At 36.7% G+C, this 15,399-nt stretch overlaps 1 protein-coding gene across 1 annotated transcript in view; it reads left to right on the forward strand.

Moving 5' to 3' along the window:
- Nucleotides 1-15,399, forward strand: part of LOC150074965 (uncharacterized) — a 658,991-nt gene that overhangs the window by 182,080 nt on the left and 461,512 nt on the right. The window lies entirely within an intron of this gene.

Here is a 15,399-nt window from a genome sequence, read left to right on the forward strand (position 1 = left end):
TTTATTTACTAAACTCCTAGCATTGGTGTACACGCAAGTATACCTGCACCTGTTTCTATTCTTAGCTACCCTAACACAACCCATGTGTTTACTTGTACCGCAATGGCTCCCAGCAGTCTCTGAAATACCATGCATCTTGTTTTTCAGGCTTCTGCTCATTCTAATAGAAGCAGTGCAAGAATCTCTTTCACCTCTGCCAGTGGCTACTCTCAATCTATTGGTCTTTGTCTCCCCCCAAGCTAGCAGTTTTCCGACCCACCTAACGCTGCCTCGATAGCATCAGCAAATATTCTTGCACCCTTTCTATTTAAGTGTATCCCATCCCTGTAGAAGCAATCTCTCCTGTTAACAAGTACAGTCCAGGCTGAAAAAAATTCTACCCCTTGAGCCTTGCACAATCTTTCCAGGGCCGAATTGATCGACAAGGCTCTCATCATATACTCCCTCCTATCGTGTCTGGGCAGAATTGCAGACACTTTCAAATTCAACCCTAATTCTCGGCTTTTGTTCAACAGTGACCTGTACTTGTTAAGTAATTCTGCCGGTCTCCTACTCTTAATATTATTAGTGCCAACGTGTACAACTATATCAGCTTTTGTGCCCTTAAAAGATGATATTCGCTCTACAACGTCATCAACCTTTGCCCCTGGCAGACATACCCTGGTCCTGTTCCACCTATCTTTTTTACAAAGCATGTTCCCCGTTTCCCTGACAATAGAGTCACCAACAACTACTAGTTCCTTCGGGACCAGCGCATTCTGCCCTAGGGGTTGCCTCTGTGTCACGCGATGCCCAAGTGCAAGCTCTGGCGTTGATGTGGGCAGCTGAGAGCTTGATGGGCCCCTCAATTTAGTTTCTTCGAGGGCATCCGCCCTGTCCTTCAAGCTCTCATATAGGCCCACAAGAATGCCGAGTTGTTGCCTGATATCGATACACTCCTTGCATCGCGCACACACAAAGACATCCGCCTTGGCAGTATCATGTCCCGTACCCGATTGCTCTGCAAACATCAAGCAAACAGTGCATTTTATAAGGCTGTGAGTCAGAGGACAACTGCCCCCCTCAGTTCTGCTCTGAGCCACAGCACTTCCATTAGCTTGAGCCTTTTGCTTTGCTGCTCTGGTCTGAGTCATGATTCTATTAATTTATTAATTAATTATGTTATGTTATTAATTATATTACGTTTGTAATCTAAGTCGTTATATGTATTTATTTAAACGTACAATTTAACTGCTAACGAAGTTCAACTAACGCTATCTAGTACGGTATATAACCTACGGTATATCTAGTACGGTATCACAATGGCGGGAAAGTTACTAACGGTAACGGCAGTTACGAACACGTGGAAACCCTTACCGATACTTTTACAAGGCCGAGTAAAGAATAAATACACCAAATTAATCAAAAAATCACAAAATAATGTTATACTACTAAATTTAAATCAAAAGTTTCAATTTAAATCAATAATTTCAAATCAATAAATAAGAAAAATCCACTTAGCGGCTTTGAACACGACCGTCACTAGTAGCCTCGACTTTCGACCCCTTTTTGTATTCATATTTCTTAAGAAAAAACATGCCACCTTTACTATGCACTCTCATTTTTCATAGATTAATTAGGAAATGATCAACTGAATGACTTGATTTCCCAGTGATGTGGGCAATCAACAAACAATAATTCGGCAAACCATGTGGGGGACACCCCCACATGGTTTGCTGAATTATAGATCTTGGAGAGCTATTGGTAAAATTCAGAACTGGACAAGTGCAGCACTGTATGAAGTTATTTCATGTGACCAGAACTATAATAAAGATGTGGTTAAGGCTATCTACTATCAGCTTTTTCTAGAGATTGCTAACTACTTTTGGTTTAAACTGCTCATCAGAACTGTACGATTTATATGCTTTTAAAACAAAGATTTTTGTCAAAATCTTTATTACATCCTTTTATTAAACTTGGAAAACTAAAAAAAAAAAAAAAAAAAAATTTATTTTTTTAAAATGTAGATGTGTGTTTTGTTGCCATTTTTACTCCATATCTGATGATGTGTGCTCTAACAACAGTACACACATCATCATCAGACATGGAGTGAGATATTTTGACAGATGACAGAAGGCAGTTTCATTGTGAAAGCAGTTTATTAAATATTGTTATTAAGTAATGAAATGAATTATGAAAATTAATTGTTGTAATAACCACTTTTCTACCACTTGAGATTAATACAGTAGAACTTCGATCGACCGTCACCCTATGTACAGTCGGTCTCTGTTAACCGTCACTGAACCTCACTATGCCGTAATGCATTGTGATATTGGTGCCATGTGTCATTCAGTCTTTGTTTACAACTCACTGTATATGGTTGTACTTTAACCTCTTGTTTCATATTTAATAATTTTCATTTAGTAAACCCATTGAAATGACAGAGAAACATAAGCAAGTAGTATTGAGATTATCACAAAAAATTGAAATAATCAATCGTCTAAGAAAAGGTGAAAGTACTACAAGTATAGCCTCGGTTTATGGAATAGGAAGAACAACAGTAAATGATACAAAGTATGATGCAGACAAAATTGAAAACCACGTGTCGGAAATGGAAACCACTGACAGTAATGTTGTAAGCCATAAAACAATGAAGCTTGCTAAAAATGAAAAATTGGATATTGCAACGTTTCAATGGTTTGTTCAAAAACATAGCCAAGGAATTCCATTGTTGGGACCTATAATAATCAAGAAAGCCATTGAAATCAATAAAAAACTAGGCGGAGATCCTTCATTCAAAGCTAGCATCGGATGGGTTTGCTAAGGGGAAAGTCTTGTCTGACCAATTTGATTGGATACTACGATGTAGTCACAAAGAAACTGGATGCAAAAAATAATTTTGATATCATATGCTTGGATTTCAGGAAAGCTTTTGATACTGTTGCACTTGGAAGACTGCTTTACAATTTGGAGCAGAATGGCATTAAGGGCAAGTTGCTGCAATGGATAAAAGGGATGGTTCAGTGAGAGACAGCACGGGGTGGTAATAAATGGACACTGCTCTATATGGAGTAATGTTATTAGTAGAGTCCTCCAGAGTTTGGTGCTGGGCCCATTGTTGTTTTGTGTATTTATCAATGATATCGATGAAGGTACATCAGGCTTAATGTTGAAGTTTGCAGATGATACAAAGGTTGGCAGGGTTGTTAATGACAGTAAAGATAGTATGCTACTGCAACAGGATCTAGAAAAGTTAGGCAGATGGGCTGAGAAGTGGCAACTAAAGTTTAACATTGACAAATGCAAAGTACTGCATATGGGTAGCAGTAACGCAAGAGAATCATACCAATTGTGGTACAGGTCGACAACCACTAATCCAGCAGCGTTGGGACCTGTGGGGTGCCAGATTAGTGAGTTTGCTGGATCACCAGTGGTTAGATTAGCAAATCAACAGCTAACCACCTTATCCTACCTTTAACTCGTTGAATACCAAGCTAGTTTAAGAAAAAAAATTCCCCAGGGGCCAAAAAATATTTAGCAAATAATTTGCTTAGTAATTCTAAAATAAATATTGTAATGTCAGTGTTGTTGTCATTTTTTCGTTTAAAATATCAAAAAAAAAAAAAAAAAAATTTTTTTTTTGTGTCGCATATATGTGGCCGATGTGGCCCAGTAGGTTACTTTATTTCTTGAGAAGCTGTGTCGGCCACATGTGCTTGACACTATTACGGCATACATGCGAAGGTCGTTTGTGATTAGTTTATTGCACACGTGGTGAGTGCTGCAATAAAACTAATTGCGATAAAATAAACTCTCAAACATCACAATACGTTTGTCGGTATTGTTAGAGATTTTGTGAAAACAAGTTCGTTAGTGCGCTGTATTATCCATCATATTGTGTTGTGTTTTTCCACAAGTTTGTACAAGTGTGTTGTAAAAAAAAAAAAATCTAAAGAGGAATGGCTAAAAGAAAATTACTAAAATAAGAGGAACTGAGAGAAATTGCTGTAATTTAAAATTAAGCAGAGTGAAACTTCTCACAGACAAACTGCTATCGAGTTTTTTCAGAAGTTCAACTTTATCTGTTATGAACAATGTACGGTGTTTGCGCTTTACACCACAAGAGGCACTTCCTTTATGCATTGGAACCATGGTTGGGGCTAAATGTGAGCAGATTATTATAATAATAAATGCAGAAAAACAAATGGGAATGGATTGTGAGTGTTTACGAGTTCACGCCAACAGCGGATCCTGCAACTAAACGCCACCAAAACAGTAGCTGCAGGTCGGTGCGCCGAGCCAGAAAATTTGAAATTACATTCGCAGAAATTATGTCCGAATTGGCAGTGGAACCAGATTAGCAATGGTTGACCTGTACTACACTCAGGGAGGTGGAGAATGAAAAAGACCAGGGGGTAATTTGCAGTCAGATATGAAGTTCTCTGAGCAGTGTAGATGGGCTGCCAGAGCAGGTCATGGAGTTTTGTCAATGATATATAGAAATTTTTCTAGCAGAGACAAGGAGTTTGATTATCCCGTTGTATAAGGCAATGGTCAGGCCACACCTTGAGTACTGCGTACAGGTCTGGAGGCCTCATTTTAGGAAGGATGTAGTGTTGCTAGAACTAATACAGAAAAGGGCAACAAGATTGGCTAGAGGAACAAAGGGGTGCTCTTACCAAGAGAGGCTTAAGTTCTGCAAGTTGCAGCATCTGGAGACTAGGCACCTGCGAGGTGATCTGATTGAGGTGTATAAGTCCTTGAATGGTTTGAGCAGGCTCAATGCTGATTGGATACTTCTGCTTGCTCATATTAAGAACCTGATGGGGCATAGATTCTTAGGTAAAACATTTGTAGAACAGATTTGTAGAGGTTTGCTTTTAGCCAGCGGGTAGTTGATTGTTGGAACAGACTTCCATTTGTTGTTGTGGAAGTCGATAGCTTAAATAAATTTAAGGTTGAACTAGACAAACATTTGGAGTGACCGGATGGATGAAACGGGAAGTTTTTTTTTTGGCTGATGGCTTGCTTTTTTGCATCATATGCCTCAACTAATGCTAATGCTAATGGTTGGATAAATTTAAGTTTTGCTATGGTATTTGATAGTTGTTGATCAAGGGTGAGAAGCTAAGTGTAGATAAAGCTGCAATTTCTGTTTATTGTGAAAAACTACAGAAGGAAATAGCTGATCGAAGTTTGGTGAAAAACCAAATATACAACTGCAATGAGACTGGCCTTAATTTGGAAGGCACAACCTCAGAAGACACCAGTATCAATGACTGAACATATGGCACCGGGATATAAGATGCAAAAAAATCGCATTACTATAATGCCATCAGTAGTCATAAATTGCCTTTGGTTGTTATAGGAAAACCAAAGAAGCCTAGATCATTTAAAAATATTAATTTAAATGCTTTGCCAGTTAAAAACCCCAGGAGCTCACATTTGGTGAGTATGGACTTAAAATATTAATTTAAATGTTTTGCCAGATAAAAACCCCAGGAGCTCACATTTGGTGAGTATGGACTTGGCATACCTAGGGTCCTGAGCTGGATATCATCATTCTTCTCTTTCTTGGTGACTCCTTTCTACTTCTGATACACTCTCTCTCTCTCAGGGTAACTCAGAAAAATTTTTTTTGGCTGGAGCAGCATAAACCTCAAGCTTCCTTGCACCATATGGCTGATAATAATAATAATAATGATAAAAATATTTCTCACAAAACACCACATGGATGAGCCAAGATATATTTCATGATTGATTTCATAAAATATTTGTACCGTGTGTAAGATCGGCATCAAAAGGTTTACCACAATATGCAGTGCTGCTGATGGAAAATGTGCCTACTTATCCCATACACGTGATTTAAAAAGCAATGATGGCAAAATATCATGCCACATTCTGCCAGAAAACATGACATCTCTTATTCTACTGATGGACCAAGGCATGATTGAAAGTGTGAAACGTCGTTTCATACTTTCAATCAAACAAATATTCTGGTAGATAATAAATTAGATGTGATAGAGTTTTGGAAAAGTTACACTATAAAAGATGCAATTTTCAATGTCGCTGATGCCTGGAATAATGTTCCAGATCAAACAATACAAAGAAGCTGGAATCAGTTGTGGCCAGAAATATATAGTCAAGTGATACAGAAACCATTTCAAAAGAAACTGAAATTTTGCAGTTATGTTCGAATATTCCTGATTTTAAAAATATTTTGATGGAGGAAGTAAATGATTGGCTGGATATGGACAAAGTGGACATCGGATGTGAAATTTTAGACGACAATGAAATTGTGCAAAGAGTGATGACAATTTCGGATGATTCCGAAACTGAAGAAGAAGAAAAAGCAGGTGCCGATGGAACAACAAATATAATTAGCCACTGTGAAGCTGAAACTGTGTTGACAAAGTGTGTTGATTGGCTCACGGTACAAGAAGAAGCAGACGCTATGCAAGTGTTACTTTTGCATAAAATTCATACCATTGCCTCCCAAAACACTTCCTTATTCATTTCACAAATATATATGGACTCAATTCTAATCTCAGTGGTCCTTTTCCACTTGCAGTCTACCAAACCCCATGTACTTTTTCTGACAGAATCTCAGTTATTGGTTGATTCAACTACTGCTCATCTCAGATGCCCAAATTATTCGCTGTATGATTCCTTTCGCCTCAAAGGTGGTACTTGTGCATATGTCAGTTCTGATATTCCCTGTCAGAGACTTGGCAATTTGGAATCTCCTCTCTTTGATCTTCTCTGGCTTAAAATCTCTCTACCTCATTGTGTCAAATTCATCTGTTGTCTCTACCGTTCTCCACTAATTCCACTAATCACTTGGAGCTTTTTGACTTCCTCTCTTTGCAATTTGACTTTCTCCAGTCCAAATTTCCTAACAGTGAGGTAATTTTCCTTGGAGATTTTAATGTTCACAACTCCAGCTGGCTTCCATTTTCTAGTCACACTGACCCAGCTGGTCGAGATGCTGAGGCTTTTCCAATTACTAATGACCTTGCACAGATTGTTCATTTACCTACAAGAATACCGGACAATCCTAATCATACAGCCAACATGCTTGATCTTTTTCTCACAAACAACTCTTCTAAGTACATGGTCGAAGTGAGAGGACTTTAGGCACTTCAGATCACAACTGCTATGGATAAAGGGATGGTTGCTGCTATCGATAAAGGGATGGTTGAGGGGGAGAAGACAGAGAGTAATAATCAATCAGATGTGACTCTACACTGCTCATCATGGACTAATGTTATTAGTGGAGTCCCTCATGGTTCAGTGTTGGGTCCATTATTGTTTTCTGTATTTATAAATGATATTGATGATGGTATATCAAGCAATCAACCATCCACTGGCTAAAAGCAAATTTCATATCTGTTCTACAATTGTCTTTCTTCAATTTGAATTTATGTCCCCTCAGGTTCGTAATCTGAGCAAGAGGAAGAATCCCATCAGAATTGAGCCTGCTCAACCCATTCAAGACCTTATAAACCTCACTCAGATCAAATCGCAGGTGTCTATTCTCTAGATGCTGCAATTTGCAGAACTTAAGCCTTTTAAGAGGACCCCTTTGTTTCCTTCACCAATCTTGTTGCCCCTCTCTGTACTCACTCAAGCAACTCTACACCCTTCCTAAAATGAGGTCTCCAAACCTGTACACAATACCCAAGGCATGGCCTGACCATAGCCTTATACAAAGATATAATCACCTCCTTTTCCCTAATAGCAAAATTTCTGTATGTCATTGGCAGTATCTCATGACCTGATCTGGTAGCCTGTCTGCACTGCTCAAAAAACTTCATATCCGACTACACAATTATCCCCAGGTCTTTTTTATTCTCTACCACCCTGATTGTAGTACCACACAGTTGGTACGTTTCTCTGGGGTTACTTCTGCCCTTATGCAGTACTTTGCATTTGTTAATGTTAAACTTTAGGTGCCACTTCTCAGCCCATCTGCCCAACTTTTCTAGATCCTGTTGTTATTGTATCCAGTCAGATTGGTCAGAGAAGATTTCCCCTTAAGAAACCAATGCTTTGTCTGACGTATAATTGCAGCTTTGTCTAGATGATCCTGCATTACTTCTTTTATTAGTGACTCCATTATTTTTCCTGAAACAGAAGTTAAACTAATGTCTCTAATTACTTGTGCAGAGCCCACATATATACACTGGTGTTCAAAGAAAATGCATCACCAAGGAATTTCATATTTCTAACCATTTTGCGTGATGGTATGTTATATTAATGACTAGCATCAGAAATAGAAATATAAATTAAAGATATTTATTAATAGTTAAGGCAAAGCTAAGTAATATTTGACAGGTGCTCTGAAAATATTCTAAAATCAACATTTGCAACCTTTATACAACAGTTTTGGTAAACATGACAATTAAGGCTGAAATGTTATCAGAAGCCCTCAGTTTGCTTCAGTTTATCATTTTAAATGGAAAACAAAATGAAAAGTCCACCAGGTGCAAACTAATATTTAGCTGAACTGCCTCTGGCCCTGATGACAGCAGCACACCATTGAGGCATTGACACGATCAATTTCTGAAGATAATTAACTGATAGTTTGTGGTTCCAAACACGAATTATGGCTTCCTGAAGTTCACGAAGGGTCTTTGGTTTCTTTCTGGCAACTGCAGATTCCACACGATGCCAACAGGTCTGGGCTGTTTCCTGGCCAGCTAACAGTTGTAATGGACTGTTGTTCCAACCATTTTTTTTCACCTGTAACAAACTCCTTCCTCTAATGCAGAAATGAAGCTAAAGTAACCAGAAGTGTCTACTTACAGCACACACTTCTTGATTAGACCGGGGTTCAAGCCCACGACCACCAAATATGGAGGATGCGGAAAGGTCAGGGAATGACCACCGCATATCCCCGGAGCAATATGGCCTTAGTTGCTAATGCTCCTAAAAAAATCAAAAATAAATAAATAAGTGCCTACTTTCACTTTTTGCTCAATGACAAGGAGCAGAGTCATTCTGAAAGATGCAGTTACTTGGCAGGTTGAAATGGTCTCTAATGGTTGGCAGCAATTTGCCTTCCAATATAGCCAGGTATCCATTGCCATTTACGGAACCTTTTATAAACTGCAGGTGACCTCAATGCACCCCATATCATTTGGCTGGTGGGGAATTTCACTGTAGCCACCATACAGTCTGGATGGTATTCTTCACCATGTCTATGGTTAATCATTTATCTCCCATCGGTTTCTTGATTAGACTGGGGTTCGAGCCCGTCACCACCAAATATGGAGGATTTGGTGGTGATGGGCACCGCATATTCCCGGAGCAATATGGCCTTAGTTACTAATGCTCCTAAAAACCAAATAACAACAACAACAATCTCCCATTGGAGCCATGCAGGTTGAATTTCATTTCATCCGAGGAAATAACTGACTTCCACTGTTTGGGGGTCCATTTGACATGCTCCTTACACCAAATTAATTGGGCCTTTTTCGTTTTTTGCGTGAGGAGGGGCTTCTTCTTAGGACAATGGGCTACAAGTCCATTTTTCAAGAGGCGTCTTCTGACTGTTACTGCACTTGCTACCACTCATGTATGTTCTTCCCATTCTCTTTTCAGCTCAAAGAAGCTTTACAGTTTTTAAGGCATAAGCACTTCAAAACGCAGTCCTGTTTTGGTGTAGAGACTCGTTTGCATCCGGTTCCTTTTTTTCCTATCAGCAGAAGCAGTATTTTTGAGTTTGGAAAGAAATCTACTTGCTGTTGACTGATTACGAAACACTCTATAAGCAATATGATGGGAAAAACATCCTTCCTCACCTCTTTCTTCATGGCGTCAACTGCACCTAACTCACCATCCTGACACAAGCAAGGAATGACTGCAACTCTTGCAGAGCGTGCTTATATAGCTGAAATTAAGAGCTGATTCAATTTTACATCATCACCTACGCATGTGAATCTTATCAGATGCAATCTATAAGAAATATTGCCATATACTTATGTAATTCAGGTGACAATTACAATTTTAAGAAGTGATGCACTTTCTTTGAACACCAGTGTAGTTACATATTTCTTTGTTCCTTGATGATCCACAGCAGGCCTTGAATTGGGGATACATTCACACATGTTCAGTCCCCGGGGACCTCCCCTGAATCCAAAGATGCTCTCATAATTATGGCTAAAGCTTGCTTACCTCCTTTGCTGCATCTCTCAATACACCCAAGGGCTCACATCTGGTGAGTATGGGCTTGGCACACCCAGGGTCCTGAGCTGGATATCATCATTCTTCTCTTTCTTGGTGATTCCCTTCTACTGTTGTCTCTCTCTCTCTCTCTCAGGGTAATTCGGGATTTTTTTTTTTTGGCTGGTGCAGCATAAGCCTCAGGCTTCCTTGCACCATGTAGCTAATAATAATTGGGTAGATCCACCCCACTTGCCTTTTTTATGTTTAACTTCAAAAATTTCTCTTCCATTTTCTGCTTAGTTATCACACAGTCATTCAACTCCCTGTTAGGTTAGAGTTTGATAAACTTCTCACATCTTCCCTAAAGCAATCTTTATGTGCGAATGTAGATTCAAAATACCTATTTAGCCTTTCAGCAACTTGAGTTAGGATCATCAACAGTTAAACCATCTACATCAACTCCTTCCTTCTACTCTCAATATAAGTAAAGAAGGGTTTGCTGCTAATTTTGGAATTATTTCCCAGAGACTTCTTATAACCTGCCTTGGCTTTTCTAACCTCCTTTGTAACTTGATTGCATATTAGTTTATATCTACCATATGCTTCTATATCATCTGATAATTTATATATCATCCCATGAACTTTTCTGTTCTGCCACTTGTCTCAATAGTTCATCTGACATTCAGTTACGTCTAAGCCTTGAACTGTATTTCTTAGAATGAAAGGGCTAGTAGCTTCTGCAATTATACAATTACAATTATTTCACCTCATTAGTTGATCTCAGTGTGTAGAATATAAAAATTTCCTGAGACCACGGTAGACCACTACATGAAAGCAAAAACCATTCCTTTTACCATTGTTTGTAGTTACATCTTTAAGTAAATCATAGATCATTGCACTTTGATCACTGCCATCTAGTAGTTCTTTTATCTGTAGATTCTTAATGCATGAATTATCACTGCTGATAATGAGATCAAGAGTAGTACTCTCTCTTGTCACCTCTCTAAAATGCTGCTCCAGAAAACAGTCATCCAATAAATTCAGAAAATTCTTCCTGGTGTATGAGTGACCAAACCACAAGTTCCAGTCAATATCCGGAAAGTTCTAATCTCTCATTGTAAGACATTCTGATTTATTGGCCTACTCTGTTTTTCTGTACAGTTGTTCATTGTACTCATCAGAGTCATTAGGCCTATGACAGACTCCTCTCATTTTTTTTTTCTCGGTGTTTGTTTCATGAAACTGACTCAACATTGCACTGGCCTCCTTTGTTGACTGGATGCCCTGCCTTGGATTTAATGTGCTTCTTAACTAAAAGAATACATCCCCCCCCCTTCCCTGTATCTTCTATCATCTGTCTGTCTTTTCTGTACACATTGTACAGAAAACCCATATTCAAATTTTGTGTCTCTTATAGTATATCACTCATAGTGAATCCCTTAGAGTGACACCACTTCTCCAATAATTCAATAATCTCTGCATTTGATGCCTTGACTAGCACTTGAAATCCGTTACATTTATATACTATGTTCCTAGTATTGGTGTAAATATTTCACATCAATGCACTTAAATGTGTAAATCCCACATCAAAAGACTTAAATCCGATTTGGGATTTTCTTAAAGTAATTACTGTTAGATACCCTAACAGAGCCCACATATATAGTTACTCACATTTTCTTTGTTCCATGATGATCCACAGCAGGCCTTGAAATTTCAAGTACCTTACTTTCTAGGTTACTGCATCTTCTAGCAGAAGAAGTGCAAGAATTATTTTCATTTCTGCTGCAGCTATTGTTAATCTATTAGTCTGTATATTTGGTCAAGCCAGCAGTTTTTCTGATGCACCTAAAATTGCCTCAATAGCATTATCAAAATTCTTGTTCCCTATCTATTTAAGTGTATCCCATCCCTGTAGAAGCAGTCTCTTCTGTTAACAAGTATACACATGCTGAGAAAAATTCTACCCGATGAGCCTTGCATAATTTCACCAGGGCTAAATTGATTGACAAGACTCTCATCACATACTCCGTCCAGTCATGTCTGGACAGTTTTGCAGACACTTTCAACTTTAACCCTGAATACTGACTTTTTTTAACATTGCATTGTATTTGTTAAGTAAATCCCAAGATCTCCTACTCTTAATGTCATTAGTGGCAACGTATACAACAGTATCACCTTTTATGTCCTTAAAAGATGATATCTGCTCAACTATGTCATCAACTTTTGTCCCCGGGAAGACATACCCTGGTGCTATTCCACTTATCCTTTTTTTTTTTTTTTTTTTTTTGCACAATATATTTCCTCTCTCTGACAATAGCTACCTTCTGTGGGACCAGCCATTCTGCCTTGGTTGAATGTGCTGGTCTCCCAGGAATTTCTTGAAATTGTTTGAATTTTCCAACAGTACCATTATTATCTTTCTCATATGGGCAAAATTAATGTTCATAGTTGTCTACAAATAAAATTAAAATTACTGTTTACAGTCATCTACCAAAATAAAATTAAAAAATTCTTACTGTTTTAAATGAAATGATTTGAAATTCTATACTAATAAGGTATTAATAAGATTGTTTATTAAAAATTTTTATTGATTAATATTGACTTATACATGTACTTATATTTTTGATTACCCTGCACTTGTTTGAATCAAAATGAACATGTTTTGGTCCTTCAATATGATAACTTGTGTTTACTGTATAGGATAACTTGCAATCCATGTATATGGAATTATAATTATAAATAAAATATGTTCCTTTAAATTTCACTTTGTGGATATAAATTATGAAAATGCTATAAGTTCAAAGTATGTTTCAAGAAGTGCTTATTGACTTACATATTTTAAAAATCTCAGATTTACTTTTTGAAATCTCCCAAATTCTTTATTGAAATTCCTGTTTTAAATAAGGAATCCACTTTTTATGAAATTTATTATTAGCTTTACAGAAGAGGGATTGATTTATCTTTTCTACATTTTATACCTTTGTTATTTTATATCTTGACATGGTGACCTAAGTAATTAGGTCAGTGAAAGTTTAAATTTTTATATATCACCTAGTTTTGGTGCATTATAGCCTTAGTTGCTAATGCGGCAATAAAACCCAACAACCAACCAATCAACAGAAGAGGGATGATCAGTGATCAGTTTTTGCTTTGGGGTCTCCAATTTTACAGTGTTCCAATCTATATGTTCTATTGTTATTATTCATTGTATGATTTAATTTGAAATTTGATTAGATATTTCAGGACAGCTCAGTTAAGTATTTGATTCATGAATCAATTTTAGATTCACAGAGATCATATTATCAAGTTCGCTTTTTTAAACTGCTTCTTACATCTTTTTCCAAAAATATTAAATATTAATATAGTAACATGCTTGCCCCAGAAAGTCATAACATGTAACATTTTTTTTGGTTTGCCTGCTGCAGGGTTAATTAGACCCTCCTCATATTATTAATGTGGATTTGTGTATTCCATTTATGGTACTTTCTAGTATTCCATTTATGGTACTTTCTGGAATACTAAATGCTATAATATAATATAACAGATTTTTTTTTTTTTCTTATGAAACTACACCACCAAATAGGATTATAGAATAACCCGGTGGTAATGTTCTATAATCATTAAAAAAATATATGAACTTTTTACATTAAGTTATTTACATTAAATATTACATCACATAAATTCTGTTTGTATCAATTAAAAAAAAAAAAGAGAAACAAATGTTCCACTGTCTTCCCTCCCTTTAAATTTGAATATACATTATAAAGAAACTATATATAAATATTATATACAGCAAAAATTAATTAATTAAATATTGAGATTTCAATATAGGGTGTGGCTTTTCAAACTGGCAGTGTTTATTTTGTAATATCAGTTGAGCAAATTTACATAATTTTTTGAAAAAAAAAAATCTTTATTTAACAGTATATATAATGCAGTGTTAGCTCTTAAAAACTCAATCAGGTAAATGTGCTCCCTCATTAGTTGTGCAGAAAATTGAGTCATGAAAAATTTTAGGATAATCATAAAAAATTCCTTCCTGTCAGATATCCTCCGCTTGAAAATCTGATTAGTGCTAAGGTCATGGGATTTTGAAGGTGATGCAATATCGCAAAATCTTTAAACTACATATTGGGAAGCACATTATGTAAGATGTATAGTGGCATGTTGTTGGAACCCCAGGGCTCACATCTGTTGAGTATGGGCTTGGCACACCCAGGCTCCTGAGTTGGATATCATTATTCTTCTCTTTCTTGATGATTCCCTTCTACTTCTATGTCTCTCTGTCTCAGGGTAACTCAGAAATTTTTTTAGCTGGTGCAGCATAAGCCTCAGGCTTCCTTGCACTATATGGCTAGTAATAATAATAATAAAAATAAACTCTGTCCTGTTCAGGTCTATTCTTAGTCTTTGTAACAAATTTTGTAAAAATGCCTTCAATAAATTGCATTATATCATCCTGCATTCACTGTTACCATTTTGATCTCTTTTTCTTCAAAAAAAAAAAATCATATTCTGAATGTTGTAGTGCTGCACTATACTGTAACCTTTGGATTGTGCAATGGTTTTTCATGCAGTTCTGTATAAGATTTCTTCAAGACCAATTGGAACAGTGAGGATATCTGAAGGAAAGAGTTTTTTTGTAATAGTCCTTCAAATATTGCTTAATTGAAAGAGATTTCACAAGAAATCGGTGATCGATGAAAACTTATATGGTATCATGGAAAATTTTCAGCATAAATTAAAAATTCATAACTAAGAAGGGAATGTGTTTACTTGACGTTGTATTAACGGACTAAAACTACATTATTTATATTTTTAAATAAAAGTTTTTTTACGAGTTATTTCAATTTGTTCAACTGTTGTTGCAAATTAAAAACTACTAGTTTGCATTGCCACACCCTGTATTAAAAATAGGTTCAAATTAAGAAAAAAATTTATACAAGTTTATACAAGGTACGCTGCTTATTGTGATCACAGATAACGTTATCTCTTTTCTGAAGTCCTGATCAGATGTATACATAGAAAAAACAATGTTGATTGTAATCATTGCTTCGGTTTTTGTTATCTTTTTATCACAGTTTATGCATATCCAGTGGAAATGATTTTGTAACATCCTGATTTGTTCTTGAACTCTGACATGTTATATGTCCAGTTGCTGCTGTTGCTTTGTACAGTTCATATGGTTCTTGGTGCATTTAACCTGTGAAAGAAAGTATGTATCTGTACCAATTTGATTATTTTCTGTAG

The sequence above is a fragment of the Mastigoproctus giganteus genome, chromosome 14, assembly GCF_048544385.1.
Source record: "Mastigoproctus giganteus isolate SK-2022 chromosome 14, ASM4854438v1, whole genome shotgun sequence".
NCBI lineage: Eukaryota > Metazoa > Arthropoda > Arachnida > Uropygi > Thelyphonidae > Mastigoproctus > Mastigoproctus giganteus.